The following is a 20,779-nucleotide window of genomic DNA, read 5'->3' on the forward strand; positions in this document are numbered from 1 at the left end:
AGTCACAAAGTTAATTACAAGGGTTTTTATAATTTATATGTCAGAAATAGTGGCTACACTTAAACTTTAAGAAATCTATGAAATGACTGATTGAGTGATTAGAGATAGATAGCATTTATTTAACATGTACATGTATAGCAGTGTGTTCTGTGGCCTAAGAGAAGTCCAGCTGATTTGCATTGATGTTACTTTCATGCAACTTGTTGCATAGATTTCTTAAAGTTTAAGTGGTGCCTCTATTTCTGACATAGAAATTATAAAAACCCTTGTAATTTGGATTATGATAATATATTTTTATAATTTCTGTGTCAGAAATAGAGGCTACAAAATATTGCTTTATTTCTTCCTCTCTTTCTCCCTTTCTTTCTTCTTTTTCCTCTAGGACTTTGCATCTGTGCCATTTTGTTGTTCCAGAATTTCTCTCTCTCTCTCTCTCTCTCTCTCTCTCTCTTTCCCTTCTCCCAAGAAATGAGAGACAGAGAAAAAGGAAAGACACCACAGCACCTATCACAGAGCCACACCACCACTAGCGAAACTTCAGCTTTGCATGATTCTTCCATATGGTAACCAAGAACTCAGACAGGAACCTTTTCACATGGTAGTGTGCACTATTCCAGATGAACTATCTCCCAACACTAACACAGATATGTCTATAATCACTGCTATATACTATGATTCCAACAATGTGACAGTAATAAAACGGTAAGAGCATAATGGAAAAGAAAGACTAGTATTTGCTTTGGGGAAAGGAGTAATAAATAGATCATAGATTTTTGTTGTTGTTTTGTTTTCAGCACCAATATAGAAGATTCACAGTAGTGTACATTTGTCAAAGCCCATAGAAATATGCGACTCAGAACAAACACTAATACTAACTATGAACTTAAGTTCATAATAGTGTACTGGACTGGTGACACCTACTTAGGCACCTACTTTGTCATACATGAGGCCTAAGTTCAAGGATCTGATAAGCCAGTAGGCAGTGCTACAGGGAAACACCAGGAGATGTTTTTGTGATATGGTTTTTCTCTCTCTATTTGCCTCTGTTTTTGCCAGTCACCCTAGAGAATGGAAGCCCTGGAGAATATACACATACACTACACACATGCACAAACACATCACACCACACACACACACACATCATAAGAAACAACATATCAGTGCAAAATGTCAGTGACTAGAAAACTATGAAGGAGAAAATGGAAAATAGTTTCTATAACCCTAAGTATCATTAAAAATAAAATATTAACTGCCTCATTTGCCAGGTGTATAGAAAGAGGAAAGAAGAAGCTCATGGATAATTGTGTTCCAACAGGTGGGATGATATAGGAAACCCGATATTTAGGTTTAATTTCCCGGGTGAGTATTTCTTAAGATAAGCAATTATCTTCAAAATTAACTGAGCCTATGTTTCCTTGAAAAAATAAATGCTAATTGTAAAAAAAAAATGCTGACTTTGTGAAATTTACTTCGTAAGACCTAAAATTTGAAAATTTTCCAAACATAACCCCCTAAATTATAGGTTGGTGGCAGAGCTCTTTTCACAAGGGCAAAGCTGTGTGTTATTTATTTGAGAAGGATATGATTTATTTATGATAGAATGCTCTCCAATTCTCCTGAGTTTTACACAATATGCTGGATATTCTAAAATGAGTGAAAATCGTTACTACTCTAGGAGAAAATGATACCTTAGTAAATTCAGTTAAGCTTTGGTGGAATACAATATGTATCATGAGTGATTAGAGATAGATAATATTTACTGGACAAGTACATATACAGAAGTGTATTCTGTGGCCTAAGAGAAGTCCAGCTGATTTGTACTGATGTTACTTTCATGCAATATGTTGCATAGAGTTTAAGTGGTGAAACCACAACAGCCTTTTAACCTTCTCTTTTTCACATAGTGATTTGAGAGCACACTGACCCTGAATAAAATTTTGGGAATATAGATAGGTAGAGAGGGAAAACGAAGAAGAAGAAAAGAAAGAAAGAGAGAAAGAAAGAGAAAAAGAAAGAAAGAATAAGATAAAATAAAGGTAGAAAGAAAGAAGAAAGGAAAAGAAAGGGAGGGGCCAGGTGGCAGCACACCTGGTTGAGCACACATGTTACAATGTACAAGGACCCAGTTTTGAGCCCCTGGCCTCCACCTGCGGGGGGAAAGCTTCACAAGTAGTGAAGCAGTGCTGCAGGTGTCTCTCTGTCTCCCTCTCTATCACCCCCTTCCCTCTCAATTTCTGACTGTCTCTATCCAGCAAATAAATAAAGAGTTAAAAAATTAAAAAAGAAAAGGGAATAAAAAGGAAGGGAACTAGAAAACGCCTTAGCTTTATCTCAGTAGAATCAAACTATGTTATATACTTCTTACTGGGGCTTGTCAAAATATTTCTTCCCCAGTTTTTTCCTAGACCTCTTAGAGAAGAAAAATAAAATAACTTCCATGGAAATGCAACAACATTTGAAACTTGGTTAATAAGTAATTGTGGTACAAACTAGTAGCTAATGGCAAATTTTCTTTTTAAAGTTCCACAGAGATACTGATGAAGCACTGAAAGACACTCATAGCTTCTGATTTTTTTTTTCTCTCTCTCTAGAGGAACAGATTTCATGACACATTTCTGTGGAAATGACAATGTCCAGGGAGTGAGTACAGCTTTAGAAATAAAGGATGGGGGAGTTGGGCGGTAGCACAGCTGGTTAAGCACATGTGGTGCAAAACACAAGGACCAGTGTAAGGATCCCAGTTCAAACCCAGGCTCCCCACCTGCAGGGGAGTCGCTTCACAGGCAGTGAGCAGTTCTACAGTGTCTATCTTTCTCTCCCTCTCTCTGTCTTCCCCTTCTCTCTCCATTTCTCTTTGTCCTATCCAACAACGACAATAATAACTACAACAATAAAACAACAAGGGCAACAAAAAGGAATAAATAAATTAATTAATTTTTAAAAAAGAAAGAAAGGATTGGGGGCCGGGCAGTAGCACAGTGGATTAAGCGCAGGTGCCGCAAAGAGCAAGGACCAGCATAAGGATCCAGTTCGAGCCCCGGCTCCCCACCTACAGGAGAGTCGCTTCACAAGTGGTGAAGTAGGTCTGCAGGTGTCTATCTTTTTTCCCTCCTCTCTGTCTTCCCCTTCTCTATCTATTTCTCTCTGTCCTATCCAAAAAAACAACAACATAACAGTAATAATAATAACTACAATAACAATAAAACAACCAGGGCAACAAAAGGGAAAAAGTGGCCTCCAGAAGCAGTGGATTCATGGTGTAGGCACTGAGCCCCAGCAATAACCCTAGAGGCAAAAGAAAGAAAGAAAGAAAGAAAGAAAGAAAGAAAGAAAGAAAGAAAGAAAGAAAGAAAGAAAGAATCACAATCATATAAAAGAAAATGAAACTCACCTGATAGTATATGGTTGATGAACAATGGTAAGTGAATAATAAAAAGATAAATAGAAAATCCCAGATATTTGAAAGAATCTTACACTTACACACTAAATTATGATAGTTTGCAATAATGAATGAGGGTCAATGTTATGAATCATATGAAGTAATGCTTAAATACTTTTGCCTTTAAGATTTATATTTTTAATTTTATATAATATTTATTTTTACTGGATAAAAACAGCCAGAAATTGAGAGGAAGGGGGAGATATAAAGACAGAGAGACACCTGCAGCCCTGCTTCACCACTTGTGAAGCTCACAAGCAGTGAAGCAGGTCTGCAGGTGTCTATCATTTTCTCCCCTTCTGTCTTGCCCTCCTCTCTGATTTCTCTCTGCCGTATCCAACAACAACAATAATAACAACAACGATGATAAGCAACAAGGGCAACAAAAGGGTGAAAAAAATAGTTTCTAAAAAGAAAAGAAAAAAAAAAGAATCTATCACTTAATTCACTATGTCCTCCTGGGTCACAATTTTTGTCTTAAACATAATGGCATCAGTGTTAAAACATCACTATCATAGGTATGTGTTTACCAGAAAGAAACTATAAGGGGGCAGGCAGTAGTGTAGTGGCTTAAGCACACAAGGACAGGCCCAGGATTCTGGTTCGAGCCCCCAGCTCCTCACCTGCAGGGAGGTCACTTCACAAGCAGTGAAGCAGGTCTACAGGTGTCTATCTCTCTCCCTTCCTCTCTCGATTTCTCTCTGTCCTATCCAACAACAATGACAGTAATAACAACAACAATAATAAGAACAACAGTGATGTACAACAAGGGCAACAAAGGGGAAGGAATAGCCTCCAGGAGCGGTGGATTCATGGTGCAGGCACCAAGCCCCAGCAATATACCTGGAGGCAAAAAAAAGAAAAAGAAAAAGAAAGGAACTATATGTGTGTGATTGAAATTAAACTTCTATCCAGCGCTTTTCTTTTTCTATACTCATTCTTTCTTACCTTTCTCTTTCTCTCTTTCTTTGTTCCTCTTCCTTCCTTCCTCCCTCCCTCCCTCCCTCTTTTTTTCTCTCTCCCTTTCTTTCTTTCTTTCTTTCTTTCTTTCTTTCTCTCTTTCCTTCTCTCTTTCTCTCTTTCCTTCTTTCTTTTTATGAAAGCACTATTCTGCTTTGGTTTATGGTGGTGTGAGGGTGGAACCTGATCCATTTGGAGCCTTAGGCATGAGAGTCTGTTTGCATACCCATTTTGTGATCTCATCCATCCTACCAGTACTAATTGTATGCATACCCCTTGCTCCCAGTTTTTTTTACAAAGTAAAGCTAAGACTTCAAAATGAACCCCTGTGATTATTTATTTAGATATGCACTATCTGTTCAGTTGGTTTAGCATTTATGTCAAAATCATATATAATGTTTAATGAGGACGTATGCTTTGTTTAGTATGTTGAATAAAAAAGTTGTCAATAAAAAGTTTTTTCTAGGATGTAAAAAAAAATACAGTTTAAACTTACTTATACTAATATTTGAAAATCTCTAATCTGAAAAACACAACACAAAATGTTTCATTGCTTTAAAATTTTACATATTTTTATATAATATGTAAAACAATACTGAAACAATACTGTAGTGGATTTTCAAAAAAGTCAGGGTTCTTTCATGCTTTACAACAGGTAAATGATAGTTACTATGCTTGAAAGAAGTTCATTAGACATATCTGTCAATGACTACATTAAACATTTATTAACGGTGCAGTATACCTTACTCTTACAAGAGATGAATTATGACAATTTAGCATTTCTTTTTTTTCCTTTTGAGGATATATCTTACGTCCTAAGTCATAAAAATGAATAAAAGCATCTAAAGGGGAGATTTTATATTCTTCAAATATTGCTAATGAAAATAGAGCATAGTATTTTTTTAAATATAATATTCAGGTACTGAGTGTATTTTCAAGGATTTCATATTTCTTATTTATTCTCTTTTGTTGCCCTTGTTGTTTTAGTGTTGTAGTCCTTGTTGGATAGGACTGAGAGAAATGGAGAGAGGAGGGGAAGACAGAGAAGGAGAGAGAAAGATAGTGTTTTATTCTTGTAGTTATTACTGTTGTTGTTATTGATGTCGTCGTTGTTGGATAGGACAGAAAGAAATGGAGAGAGGAGGGGAAGACAGAGAGGGGGAGAGAAAGACACCTTCAGTAAAGACACCTTTACTGCTTGTGAAGCTATTCTCCCGCAGTTGGGGATCCAGGGGCTCGAACCAGGATCCTTATGCCGGTCCTTGCGCTTTGTGTGGCCACCTGTGCTTAACCCGCTGAGCTACCACCCTCTTCTTACTTTTTTAAATAAATAATATTTATTTGTTTTTCTTCCCAAGAATAGATAAACTAAGGTCTAGATAAGTATTGTGATATATAATAACTACTTTCTAAGAATTCTAATTCTAACAACCACAGTTTTTGAAACTAGAATATTATTTATTTTATTCATTAACCACACATGTTATAATTAAGAAGAAAAAAAACAGAATACTTCTTTTTTATGATGTTATACTGGTTTAGATTTTGGAAATCTATAGATTAAATAAGATTCTTTGCTAAATGCCTCTGTCATCCTCAATTACTTTAAAATGATTCCTGTAGCCTCACTGAATCTATGACCAATGAATCAGGTAACAGTGTGCAGTAGATCTGTGTGTCAAATCTTTCTGATGACTGTTATTATAGTTAAAACTACTGGAAAACACCATGCCAATAAATTTATGTAACACCTGTAAATGTCTTAGTTATACAAGCAATATATTTGAATATTTTGAAGAGACCATGAAGCCTGGGGTGGGGGGTGGTTACTTAACATATCCACTATCTGTAAAAAGATCTCTAATGAGGAAAACTAATTCAACTTCAAAAGCAAACAAACACAAGAGAAATATAAACCCCACATATATTGCCAATCATTTCTGTCTTAGCTGACAGAAAATTCACAAGAAGATAATGATTTGAGGTAAAAAGAAGGTGATCACATATTTGGGATGTCTGAGAGGAAATAATTTTTAGCAATGTGAGGTATTAATATTATTCAAGATCTAGTGATAATATAGCCTAGTTTCATTTTAAGAGGACTAAGAAAAGAGAAGTAATTATTAGTGAAATCTAAGGCTTTTATAACTTTCTTGAACAAAGATTTGCCTCAAATTTGCAGTGTTCTTATCAATTGGCTGTTATGGGCACACTTAAGAAGTTCAGGCAGATACTGAAACTACAGACAAATATTTGAAAGCCATCTAAATATTTTATATATGAAAGTGGCTAGCAGGCCTCATTAAATAAACAGAATGAATGAGATTTTATAAAATTGCATTGTGCTTCTTTGACTTTCCTGAGACCAAACTTTATTTCTGATTATTATCAATGTTCCTGTTATTGACAAACTGGCTGACCAACTGGCAAAGGAAATGAACAAAACAGTCAATGAGGGGGAAAAAAAATCAAACAATGGCTAGGTCAGGGTCATAGGTGTGAAGAAAAAGGAATTTGATGAGTAGAGGCTAGTCAGCCTTGTCAGTGACACAGATAATGAACTGGAAAGAAATGAAGTGATGTTGTGAAATTTCCTGATTAGAAAATTAATGAAGAACTTGATAATAAGAAAAAAAAAATCTACTGATGAGGAACAAAACTAATTGCAATATTTTCTTGAACGTGTCAAAGAGCTCTTGAAAATACCTCTACCTGAAGACTATGACAAACTTGTAACTTACAAGATTAAGAAAATGCAAATAGCCTAATTTATCAAGAGGTGGTGAATCTGTTTATATCCTTATACACATTTTTTAATATTTACTTAAAGTCAGACTTACAGTTTTATTCTAATCAAAATCATCTTATTTCTCATTAAATATTTTATTCATGTCCTATATATTTAAAGCTACTTTAGCAATTTTAGCAGTAGGATAATGTCTTTTAAAATTTGTATCCTTGAAAAATGAGAAAATACTCTAGGACAATGCCCCAAATAAATGGACTCTTTATGGACAATATAGTGATCCAGGAAAAAAAAAATAGTATAAAACTATGCTCCCTGAAAAAATACTTTTGTATTTTTACCTCAAATCTATTCAGAAATAACTCAAACTATAACTCAATCTTATCACAATTACTGGAAAAATATAATATACAGTGCATTTTAAAGATCTTGATATATTAGAAATTATAAGTGCATCCAAGTATGTTTGTGTGAATTATAAGATTAAGTCAAAATAGTTAACAAACATTAGGTGATTACTGTGAAATTCTTGGTTGCTAAGAGCTAGAGGAAGTAAACACAAAACCAAATATATACAGAACAGTTGATTGATTATAGTGACTGTAAAAATATGAAATTCATATGGCAAAATTTGCTCCAAAAAAGTGAAACTGTTATTACCTATCTTTTTTGTGCAATTGTAACATTGTGCCGGTGGCTTCTTAGTGAAAGAATTGAATATATATATATATACATATATATATATATATATATATATATGTATATATATATATATTTGTGTGATCAAGTAGTACTTAAATCAAAGTTAAAAATTAAGCTTGAGGTATATATATGATTATTATTATTGCTATATAATTACAAGCTGTTTATCTAACAGTAAAATTAAGAGTTATAAAACATTCTTAAATAAGAAAATGCTGCTCAGTATTTTTGTGAATTAATATGATATACTTACAAATATATCTGAATAGTAAGCAATAATAAAATAAATCTCTCTATATTATGTTTTCTCAATAAAACAGTAATTCTACCATTAAATACAAAATACACACAGTAGAATACACTGGGAATAAATTGATGGTATTTGTCTTGCTGTGTACATGATTACATCCATTTAAACCCCCCATGCATCACTTTTTACTCTGCTGTGGAACCGAATAACAAATTATTTGGCTGAACAAAAAGGGGCAAACACAAAGCAACAGCTTAACTGTAAAACAGTTTGGCAGCAAAATGCAGTTCGACAATTTGTTATTGTCAGATCATTAGGTTAAAATGAAGTTGTGAGAGGAGGTTGGCTAAGGGGAGGCTTATATGTCAGGAAATATTAAAAAGCAATTTTCACCATGCACACATTTCACCTTGGATGGCCTCCGAACATGTTTACAATGCACTAAAAACATCTTATATACATTTTATTTCAAAACTGAGTAAAAACAGTTGTTAATGCAGTCAGTAGAGATTGGGAGGCTGTGAAGCTGATAGCTAAACATGAATAAAATATATTAGGTGCTCTATATCTACATAGATATGTCCATATATCTGTTGAGTAGAATACATTAGCTGTTTTGTATGTAGGTGTGTCAATATATGTTTCTTTTTATCTGAATTTTCCATGGGAGTAGAGGTGTCACATCAATCCAGTCCAGTCAGTAACTTGGTGACTAGTAGCTGGATTAAATCAGATAAATTACTGGAAGTAAGGAATACTGACATTCATACTATTATAGAAACTTCTACTTATTTATTCACAGTATTCAATCATCTTCAAGAGTCTTCAAATTTCACAGGAAAAATCTGCTCTGTCAGTGTCCTGGACCTGGCTATTTACTTTTTTTTTTTACATTTATAATAACTACAACAGCTATTTAGTTTGCTTTTTTAATTCAATTTTGAACCATGCTGAGTTTCTTTATAACTGAGAGTTACAACATTAACCAAAATGATTTTACACATTCCAGATAACATTCTGCAATCATTTCTTGTATATAATCTCAGTTTCTTAAAATAATATGGAATTTCCTCATTTTTTGCATTCTGATACCTGCCCACCTTGTCATTTCAACTCACTACTCATAGTCATGAAACCTAATCAACGTCCATGATACAGTCTAAGTGATTTTCTTTTTAAATCTATGAGTCTCCTGTAAGGCTGTTTCATCACCTATCATCTCTCGACTTCATGTGAGTAATACCAGTTCTTCATCTGTGATTCAAAGACATATTGTCTCAGAAATATTTCTTGACTTTTTCACTATACTTTGTCTATAATTCTTTATTACCTCAGACAACAGAAGTACCAAGATTGAATGTATTCAGAGAGTATCTCTGTGTTTTTGTGAAAAGTAGAAGTGATCTAATACTGTGCAAAAGGGGCATTAACTGATGCTGACATAGTCTGACATCTCAATAGAAGCTTTGTTGTTTTGTGTTCACATCAGTAGATGGCTGTTGGTATGCATGAGACCCCTTCTGTTTCATTTGGTTTAAATCTCCCCTGCTTAACACTATTCTATTTACATAACCACTTCATTCTATTTATATAACCGCTGTTAACAAGCACCTCCCTCCAGGGCATTGGTTCAATCTCCACTGTTTTATGATATGTTTTTGCTCCACCCCCCCTCCTTGTCACACCCTGATCCTCTCCTTGTCACACTCTGATTTTCACCAGTCACTTTTCTCTCCACCCTCTCTATGTCACACCCTGTTTTCACCCTACTTTGCAAGTATATATAAAGACAGCATTGTGAGTTTTAGAGTACTGTACCTTGAGTTTAGCTTAGCTCGTCTTAGATTGTGCTGCGTCCTGCATGAATAAAGAGATACTGCCTACAGCTCAACTATGAGTCCCTGGTCGTCTGTTACCTGCCTGTGAAGCTAGCCCGGAGAAAACAACATAACCCGTCGAAAACGACATATGGCGCAACAACGTGGGACCAGACCTGCGCAACTCCCAGATAAGTGAAGACTTTGCCTACCTATGCACTATGGTCTTCTCTTCTACTTACGAAGAGGTTTGCCAAAGCCTCTACTGTTTCATTATGAGACAGTTTCTCTGTCTCTGGAACATTTTACTCTGTGCCACACTTCGGTTCCCTCACCTGGAACTTTGGTTTCTTATGACCGGGATCATAGAGCTTGGGAGATGCACGGAGATTTCTCCTTGGACTTTCTAGATTCCCTCTCCCATGTTTCCTGAAGAAAAAGACTACATTTTGCTCCAGGCCACAATTTGGTTCTTTATGACTGTGATCATAGAACTTGGGATATACATGGGGATTTCCCCTGGGACTTTCTGGACTTCTTCTCGAATGTTCCCCATAGAGAAGGACTACTCTAATTTGAAGAGCATTCTCCAGTACCCTGGCAGTTCCCAAGTATGGAGACACGTGGTTAGTTCTACTCTCCTGATTGGATTCTTTCTTCGATGTGAAGACACTTTTAAAAATGGGTGCCTGAAGCAATCCAGCAGGAACAGTCCGAAGCACCCTAAATGGAATTTCGAGGAGCTTTTTGAACTAGGTCGCCCTCCAGAGATTCTTAATCCTACATGGTGAGATCTTGATAATCTGGTTCAAGTTGCGTTTCATAAGAAAATGATTTGAATGACTGAATTTTTGTTTGACATTGACTTAAAAAAAAAAATGCTGGACGCAGCCATGATTTCTAGAGACATCCAGAAACAATTCAAAAATTGTTTTTTCCCTCCTATGATTTCTCTTTTACGTCTTGACATGAATCTGAAACGTTTAATCCTAAAAACTGTATGAGTTATGGGTGGGGCAGATAGTGCAATGATTATGTTAATTATTCTCATGCCTGAGGCTTTTAACCGTGGTTCTTCTGTTTACCTTTCCACATTTTATTGAGTTTAAACTGTTTAAACAACCTTAAAATCATACTAGAAAGGACTTCCAATTTTAATGGAGTTATCAATTATAGTAAACTTCTAATCTGCTACAAGTTTTGTTTGACAAGTAAGTGAATTTCAGCTGTCAAAGTCTTCACATGAAAAAGTATCTACTCAAATGAAAATTTCTGGAAATCCATTTGGACCCCTGTTCTCTGACATCGCCCCCGGAAACCAATGATGAGACCTGGCACGACCTGAAGAAACAGATTCACAGACTCGAAAGCTCACTCTCTACAGAAAAGCAGAATTCTGGTGGCCAACATTCCCCATCGAGACAGACGTGCAGCGTTTCATCCTCCGGCATTTTCTTCTGTGGTCAGCTACTTTGGACTGACACCTCCATCGGACTTACTGGTACACACAGCTGTGTTTCTCAAAGACTAACTTCAGCCAATTGCCTTGAGACTTTATAGACTATGTCCCCTCGCCTGCAGGCTCTGTCCCAGAGGCAGAAAACTCCCCCTCCTTATTAGGTTATGCCCACAGAGGCATGAAGCGCCCCAAGAGGCAAGAGATGCCCACAGAGGCAAGAAACGCCCTTTGAGGCAAGAGATGCCCCCAGAGGCATGAAGCGTTCCCAGAGACAAGAAATGCCCTTTCGCCTGCTAGGCCTTGCCCTTTGAGGCAAGAAAAGCTCCACTTGGCATCACACTGGTTATTGCTGCTCACCTATTTTGTTTTCCATGTCTTATGCCAGTTCTTTTGAAAACGCCTGTACGATATAGGTTTCTGTTCACCCCACAATGACCATTAGTTAAAAAGAAAGAGAAAATTGTTGGTATGCATGAGACCCCTTCTGTTTCATTTGGTTTAAATCCCCCCTGCTTAACACTATTCTATTTACATAACCACTTCATTCTATTTATATAACCGCTGTTAACAAGCACCTCCCTCCAGGGCATTGGTTCAATCCCCACTGTTTCATGATATGTTTTTGCTCCACCCCCCCTCCTTGTCACACCCTGATCCTCTCCTTGTCACACTCTGATTTTCACCAGTCACTTTTCTCTCCACACTCTCTATGTCACACCCTGTTTCCACCCTACTTTGCAAGTATATATAAAGACAGCATTGTGAGTTTTAGAGTACTGTACCTTGAGTTTAGCTTAGCTCGTCTTAGATTGTGCTGCGTCCTGCATGAATAAAGAGATACTGCCTACAGCTCAACTATGAGTCCCTGGTCGTCTGTTACCTGCCTGTGAAGCTAGCCCGGAGAAAACAACATAACCCGTCGAAAACGACATATGGCCACATGTTGCTTTGTTCTCATTTGAGACTAGTTTCATTCTTCTGATTTGTGACATCACATCCAAGTACATGTTTGGATGAACTCTACTTAAAACTATCTAGTAAACAGTAGCAGGGTCTTAGAATAAACGGGCACATTCATACTTGACTACTGTCACATGTAGTAAAGCCAGCCTAGTGCCTACTGAGGGAGCTTGCTTGCTTGTTCTACTGCTATGGAAATAGTCTTTGCCTATAAAACTTACTTTCTTACAACAAATTATAGCATCTATCTATGAAAAATGTTTGAGGTAAAGAGGCAAGTTTAAACAATTTAGAAAGAATCACTTCTTAATTGACATGGTAGAGAGCTCACTATGATAAATATAATATCTAATAAAATCATTATTCATTTCACTCTAATAAAATTCTAATAAAATGGTGAAATATATATGTATTTTGCATGAGGTTGATTGATTATCTGTTTTTCATATATAATATGTAAGTAATCCGTGGATAACATTACAAAAATGGAATCATGTGTGACCATGAACGTACACAAAAGATAATAGAAAAAATATAAATAAGAAAAAAGTGTACTGGCCTTCATGAGGCATGGTTATGGAGTAACAACAGAGTTACTTTGCTCTCCCCAGTCAACCAGGAAAAGTAATGAAGCTGCAGATGCTAATATGATGCCAACCTAACTTCCCTGGGCAGACAACCTCACCAGTGTGTCCTGGAGCCCCACCTTCCCAGAGTCCTGCCTCATTAGGGAAAGAGAGAAACAGGTTGGGGGTATGGATTGACCTGTCAGTGCTCATGTCTAGTGGAGATACAACTACAGAAGCCAGACCTTCTACCTTCTGCACCCCATAAAGATCTTTGGTGCATACTCCTAGAGGGATAAAGAATAGAAAAACTTCTAATGGAGGGGATGGGATATGGAAATCTGGTGGAGGAAATTGTATGGAAATGTACCCCTCTAATCACACAATCTTGTCAATCATTATTAAAACACTAACAAAACAAATAAAATAGGACCAAGTTTCCTTCAGAAATGTACTAAGCCACAGGTGAGTACAAACACATGCAGCTCATGGACAGAAAAAAAGTAAGGGAGAGATTCCTGAGACTAAATGGCCATACTCAGAGATGGATGGCACCAGACTGGGAGTGTGGCGCCTGAGGCCCATCACTTCTGGGTCTGAGTTACAGAAACAACTGTTGAAAGATGAATGAGAGAAAGAAAAAGAAAGTTAGGAAGGAAGGAAGGAAGGAAGGAAGGAAGGAAGGAAGGAAGGAAGGAAGGAAAGAAGAGAGAAAAGGGAAAAAGAGAAAAGAAAATCACCTAAACCATAGGTGATTACATACATGTATGGGTTATGGACAGGAAAGGGGTGAGGGAGCAACTCTGAGGACTAAACAGTATTGCTCAAGAATGCTGGAAAAACTGGGATACTGGCAATTGAGACACACCACTTGTAGGTCCAAGTTTAATCAACAAAAAAACTGTCATAAATAAAAAAAAATCACCTAAAATCTCACTAATTTACAATTGATACTTCTTGAGTTTCCAATTCTGTTGCCCCACAGAAGCTGAGAGTGACCCTACAATTGACATCAGTATCACAGAACCTGCCTGATGTCTCAGGATAAAATCTCCCTCCCCCCACCAAGATATACAAACAGGGAAATCAAACACCTTAGCCACAGCACCTTCTACTGGCACAACAACAAAAGCCACACTAAAAGAGGAAAATGAGAAAAACACAGACAACAATGACAGAAACCCAAAATGACCAGACACATATAGATCTAGGGAAAATTACAGTGTTTGGAAAACTCATAATGAAATAATTCAATGTTGGCTTTCTGGTGGGGTGATCTCCAGGAGAAAGGTAATGGACAGGTTCTTTCTTGTTCACGCAAGGGATGACATGAAGTAAAGACACCGGGGATACCTGCAGAGTGCTCAGATCTCATTTATTAGCAGGTGGGCAAAGGTTTAAATAGAAAACCAAACAAGGACCATTATTCAAATATGTCAGAAATTACAGGTTTCTTAAAGGTCAGATTTCCCCTATGGTAGGGGGCTGGTATGACAAAAATTGATGCAGATACATAAAGGTCAAGATAATTAGTCTCCAGATGCAGGCATTTAATTACCCAAAGGCATTTGAGGCGGCCATGTGGCCTGCAGTTAATGGAGAGAAGTATAGAGGTTTCTGTGGGCTTGAGAGACTAACAAGGCAAGCTTAGTCTGAGAGACTTTTTCCCTCTTGGCTCACCTCTATGACGAGAGAGACTAACAAACAGGGTGTCTATCCAGACCTCCATCCAAGGATGGGAGAGCTCCCCTATGCTCTACCAAGCTATCACATAGTCCCACAATTCAAGAAACTAAATTTAAGATTCAAGATTCAAGAATGCAGTGATGATTATTTTGCCAATAAATTACACAGTAGAGAGAGAAAAAAAAATCCGAACAGAACTGCAGGGCCTAAAGGACACTTTGAATGCAGTTCAGATTGAGAGGTAAGAGGCCTTAATCAGATAGAGGAGACAATTTCCACACTAGAAGATAAAACCAGCAACCTCTGTGAATTTAAAACACATGAAGAGGAAAGGTTTATGAAAAACAAAGCACTTCTCCATAAAATAGCAGACTCCATCAGAAAGACAAGTATCCAAGTTATTGGGATACCTGAGGGGGGAGAGTAGAGTAGAGAATACAGTCAAAGAATGTTTAACAAAGAAATTTCCATACCTGTGCCATGTTCAAAATATAGACATCTGAGAATGTAAATGCACATCTAAATTTTTGAATACAAAATGACACACGCTAAAACATGTCACTGTAAAACTATCCAAAACCAGAGACAAGGAAAAAAATATTACAGGCTGCCAGAGAAAAGAAGAAAGTCATGTACAAAGGCAGAACCATAAGACTTAAAAGATTTCTCTATATCTCTGGAAACACAAATTCTAGAGGCAAAGAGGGAATGCAATATTATATTCAAAGCATTAAAAGATAAGAGTTGTCAGTCAAAAATTCTGCACCTTGCTAAATTATCCATCAGATTTGAGGGAGAAATGAAGATCTTTGCAAACATTCAGAAACTGAAGGAATTGGCCACTACCAAACCTATTTTGCAAGAATTAATGAGAAGTGATACATGAAAAGAAGAAAAGGAACTCCTAATTGTAATGAGATGATCAGTATTAGAATATAGTACAGAAACACAACAAAACAGAGAAAAACACACAGAAAAGGGGTAAGTAAAATGGAGCAACACAGTCCAATGTTGATGAACAAAGGTGAACTTAAAAGAGACTCCCATAGATATTGTTATTTAGACATAATATTTATGATCACTACAAAACAAAGTATAGCACCAAGACAAATGGGAACATATATACAGTAGGCAAAAGCATTACAGAATACCATCCACATAAAATATCAAATAGAAACAAACAGGAGGGAGTCAGGTGGTAGCTCTGCGGGTTAAGTGCATGTGACTTAATGCCACACAAGGGCCAGCAGAAGGATCCCAGTTCCAGCCCCCGGCTCCCCATCTGCAGGGGAGTCACTTCACAAGAGGTGAAACAGGTCTGCAGGTGTCTGTCTTTCTCTCCCTCTCTCTGTCTTCCCCTCCTCTGTCCATTTTTCTCTGCCCTATCCAACAACAACAACATCAATAACAACAACAATGATAACAAGAATGATAAAACAACAAGGGCAACAAAAGGAAATAAATATTTGAAAAAAAAGAAAAATATTTTTTTTTAAAAAAAGAAAGAAACAGGAAGAGTCAACAAGGACATAAAGCAAATTTGACAAAAAAACAGAATGGCTATAAGCAAACCACATCTATCAATAATCATCTTAAATGTGAATGGCCTAAATTTTTTAGTGAAAAGATTCACAGATTAAAAAGATTCATAGATTAAAAAGCAAGATCTATCTAATTCTGTGTCTCCAAAAAAACCACACAGGCAAAAGAAAGACATGAAGAAACTCAAGGTGACAGCCTGAAACAAGTATTTCAAGCCAATAATACAAGGAAAAAGCAGGAACAGTGAGAAGGTGAAAAGCAATGGACATGAGCACTACATATTTTTCAGATAATCAATTCAACAAGAAGACAAATCTATCATATATATATATATATATATATATGATAGATATATATATATATAAATCTATCATATATATATATCATATATATATATATATATGATATATATATATATATATATATATATATATATGGACATGAGCACTACATATTTTTCAGATAATCAATTCAACAAGAAGACAAATCTATCATATATATATATATATATATATGATATATATGGGATATATATATATATATATATATATATGATATATATGGGATATATATATATATATATATATCCCAATATACAGACACCCAAATATTTTAAAAGACATACTTACTGACCTTGAGAAAGACATTAACAACAGCAGCACAGTATTAGTTGGAGACCTCAGCACACCACTCACAGAAAGAGACAGATCATCAGGATAAAAAGATCAACAAGGGCCAGTGGTAGATAGAATAATGGTTATGCAAAGAAACTGTCATGCCTGAGATTCCGAAGTCCCAGGTTCAACTCTCTGCACCACCATAAGCCAGAGTTGAGCAGTGCTCTGGTGTTTCTCTGTGTCTTTCTCTCTCTGTATCTCTCTTAAAAAATAGGGGAAAAATTATTTATTTATTTAAAAAATCAACAAGGAATAAGAGGCCTTAAATGAAGTCATAGATGAGATAAATTTAACATATATATTCAGGAACTTTCATTGTCCCAAAAAAGAATATACACTTTTTTCACTGCACTTCTGAATAGCACATGGTCACTGAAGAAGTCAAAAGAGAAATTAAAAATTGCTTGGAGAACAATGATAATGAAGAGACCAACTACCAAAACCTGTGGGATGCAACAAAATCTGTCCTAAGAGGGGAGTTCATAGCAATACAGGCCCATATTAGCACAGTGAATATCTCAAGTAAGATAGCTAACATCACAACTGAGTCAACAAGAAAAGAGGCAACAAAGAGGCCCAAAAGTCAGTATATACTCATTAATTTTAATTATACTGTTAAAATCAACAAGGCAGGGAGTCGGGCTGTAGCACAGCGGGTTAAGCGCAGGTGGCGCAAAGCACAAGGACCGGCATAAGGATCCCGGTTCGAATACCGGTTCCCCACCTGCAGGGGAGTCGCTTCACAGGCGGCGAAGCAGGTCTGCAGGTGTCTATCTTTCTCTCCTCCTCTCTGTCTTCCCCTCCTCTCTCCATTTCTCTCTGTCCTATCCAACAACGACAACAACAATAATAACTACAACAATAAAACAACAAGGGCAACAAAAGGGAATAAATAAATAAAATAAATATAAAAAAAGAAAAAATCAACAAGGCAAATATTCATTTAGATGGTATGTATTTGAAAGGATTAATTAAATATTAAGATAAACTTACATGAAATATAACGTGAAGGAAGTATCTTGTACTATTGGACCAAATTTCAGTTCTCTTGTCAAAGACAAATGAAAATTTAATTCATGAATTATATTAACATTCTATTTCTCTAAGAGAAAAGCACTCAGATACATCAAATTGTTTGTATAAGTCACTTCTATTTGAGGGAAAGAGTGTAATTTAAGAATAAAAGATGCGGGAGTCGGGCTGTAGCACAGCGGGTTAAGCGCAGGTGGCGCAAAGCACAAGGACCGGCATAAGGATTCTGGTTCGAACCCCGGCTCCCCACCTGCAGGGGAGTCGCTTCACAGGCGGTGAAGCAGGTCTGCAGGTGTCTATCTTTCTCTCCTCCTCTCTGTCTTCCCCTCCTCTCTCCATTTCTCTCTGTCCTATCCAACAACAACAATAATAACTACAACAATAAAACAATAAGGGCAACAAAAGGGAATAAAAAAAATAATAAAAGATGCCTCTGTCTCATGTTGCATTTGATGCAAAATATCATTGAAATATTTTCTTTTTTTAACTTAAACATTGACCAATGTCTATATTCAGATTAAAAAATGTTTTTGTAAGAAAAAGATTTATTATAAGTGATCTACTTCCTTGTTTTATATAGATTTTTCATTAAATTATTTTATCTAATACCTTTTTCTTTCTTTTTTTTTTTTTTTTTTACTGAGGGAAAGTCTGACCAAATTTCATTGAGTGTGTTCAGTATATAAAGTTCTTGGAATGCAAGTACACTATGACAGTAATAACAGCTACTAGTAATGTGGCAGGCATACTATTTACATTCTTAATGACTGTTATATAAACCCCACAAAATAGGTATTGTTATTTCTATTTGACAGATGAAGAACACTTAGTTCAACTGGTGACTTGGCAAGGTTCCCACAGACATGCTTGCATGCACACAGGACTCTATTTTGCTATCTCTAAGACTGTGTATTTTTTTGAAGTAAATGGATGTATGTTTCTCTTAACATATTTATTTATTTACTTATTTATTTGATAGATATAGAGCAAAATTGAGAGAAAGGGGAGATAGAAGCTTCCCCTCTGTAGGTGGGAACAGTTGGCTTAAGCTCCTGTTCTTGCTCATTGTAATTTGTTTTACCAACTGCGCCGCTACCTGGATCCTGAATATATATACACTTAAAACTCAATAGATACTAGAATATTCCCAACTTTGATTTGTACAAGCATAAGCAAAATATATATGTTAATTTCTAGTATATACAAATACAGGTTTTCAAGCAAGAGTAGGACTAGGAACCTAGGGGATAATCCAACACAAAATTTGAAAATTTTAATTACCATTGTTTCACCTATCTGTATCATTACCAATGAACAATAGGAGATAACGAGAATATCTGTGACTGTATTTATGTTTTAACTTCCACTGTAACTTTATACTCATTTCCTAATATGGAGATGTACTGATTGAGGAGGAGAACTGATATAACATATTTAGAGAATTATATCACTGACACTACCACCCACATTATTAAAATTTCAAAGTTGCAATCTAAAGATCAGTGTATCATAGTAATAAGGTAGAAGGGGAAACAATATCAATTTATGTTGTTTTAAATTGCTTTGTTAAGGGAGTCCGGCGGTAGCACAAATGGTTAAGTGCACGTGGCTTAAAGCGCAAGTACTGACGGAAGGACCTGGGTTCGAGCCCCGGCTGGCTCCCCACCTGCAGGGGAGTCACTTCTCAAGTGGTGAAGCAGGTCTGCAGGTGTCTATCTTTCTCTCCCCCTCTCTGTCTTCCCCTCCTCTCTCCATTTCTCTCTGTCCTATCCAACAACGATGACATCAATAACTATAACAATAAAACAACAAGGGCAGTAAAAGGAAATAAATACATAACCATTTAAAAAAGATTAAAAAAATTAATTGCTTTGTTGTTTAATGTAGTGAGCTTTTTACTATTACAGTGACTATATTACAAATTACATAAATGCTTAGGTATAAACAATTAAACTGCAAAACCATGTGCATTTAAGAAGAAAACACTGGCCGAAAAGAAGAAAATAGTCAGCACCCACCAGATACATCCACCAGAGATAAGAAAAGACTAATAATATATGGTCTTTTAAGTAGCTAAGATTAATAGCTAATGCATAAGTTCATTTATATCTGGCTATCAGCATGGCTTGAATGATAATCTTAGCTTATCTTTGAACTTCTATACAATCCTTTGTCATTTTGTAACATACTCAGAAAGCCCTCCTTGTTAAGATACTGATACAAACACTTTAAAATTATAAAGTGGTCTAATGTTTAATCTACTCAGTTGTAATTTGATACGGTTTTCTTGAACCACATAACCTTTGGATTTTTTTTCCCTTTCAATAAGCATGCTCTTTTCCTAGGGCATTTGTCAATTAATAATAAGACAGTACCTTTTAAGCTATTTGCATCAACTTGACCTGGAACAACTGTATTTAAATCTATAACTAGCTTCCACATGCTAATGATGAGTATATAGGTTATATTATTAATACAATATAAGCTCTCATAAGAAGGCAATACCATGAAATGTAAGGAGTTAAGAAAAAATATTGTGTAATTTTGTCCTCATAATTTTCAAACTGTATTTGACTACTGTATTTTAGATCTAGACACAAAGCAATGCTAACCGAAATTGTTCACATTTTGAGAAGATGAGCCTAGAAGAGGTAAATTTTTGCAAAGTAGGGACGCAGTCCAGAAGATAAATAATGGAATTCACAGGCATGAGATCCTGAGTTCAAGTCCTGACATTACACATGCCAGAATAATACATATGAGTCACTAGGAGGAGAAAGAACAGTAGAAGACAAAAAAGAAAAAAAAATAAGAAAGTACATCCATAAGAAGAATGGAATTGCTTGGAGCTGTATCCCTCTGGAGATTCTCTTCTCTCTCTCTCTCTCTCTCTCTCTTTATCTCTCTCTCTCTCTCCTTTCATTAATAAGTAAATAAATCTAT

This window comes from Erinaceus europaeus, chromosome 5, assembly GCF_950295315.1.
Source record: "Erinaceus europaeus chromosome 5, mEriEur2.1, whole genome shotgun sequence".
Taxonomy (NCBI): domain Eukaryota; kingdom Metazoa; phylum Chordata; class Mammalia; order Eulipotyphla; family Erinaceidae; genus Erinaceus; species Erinaceus europaeus.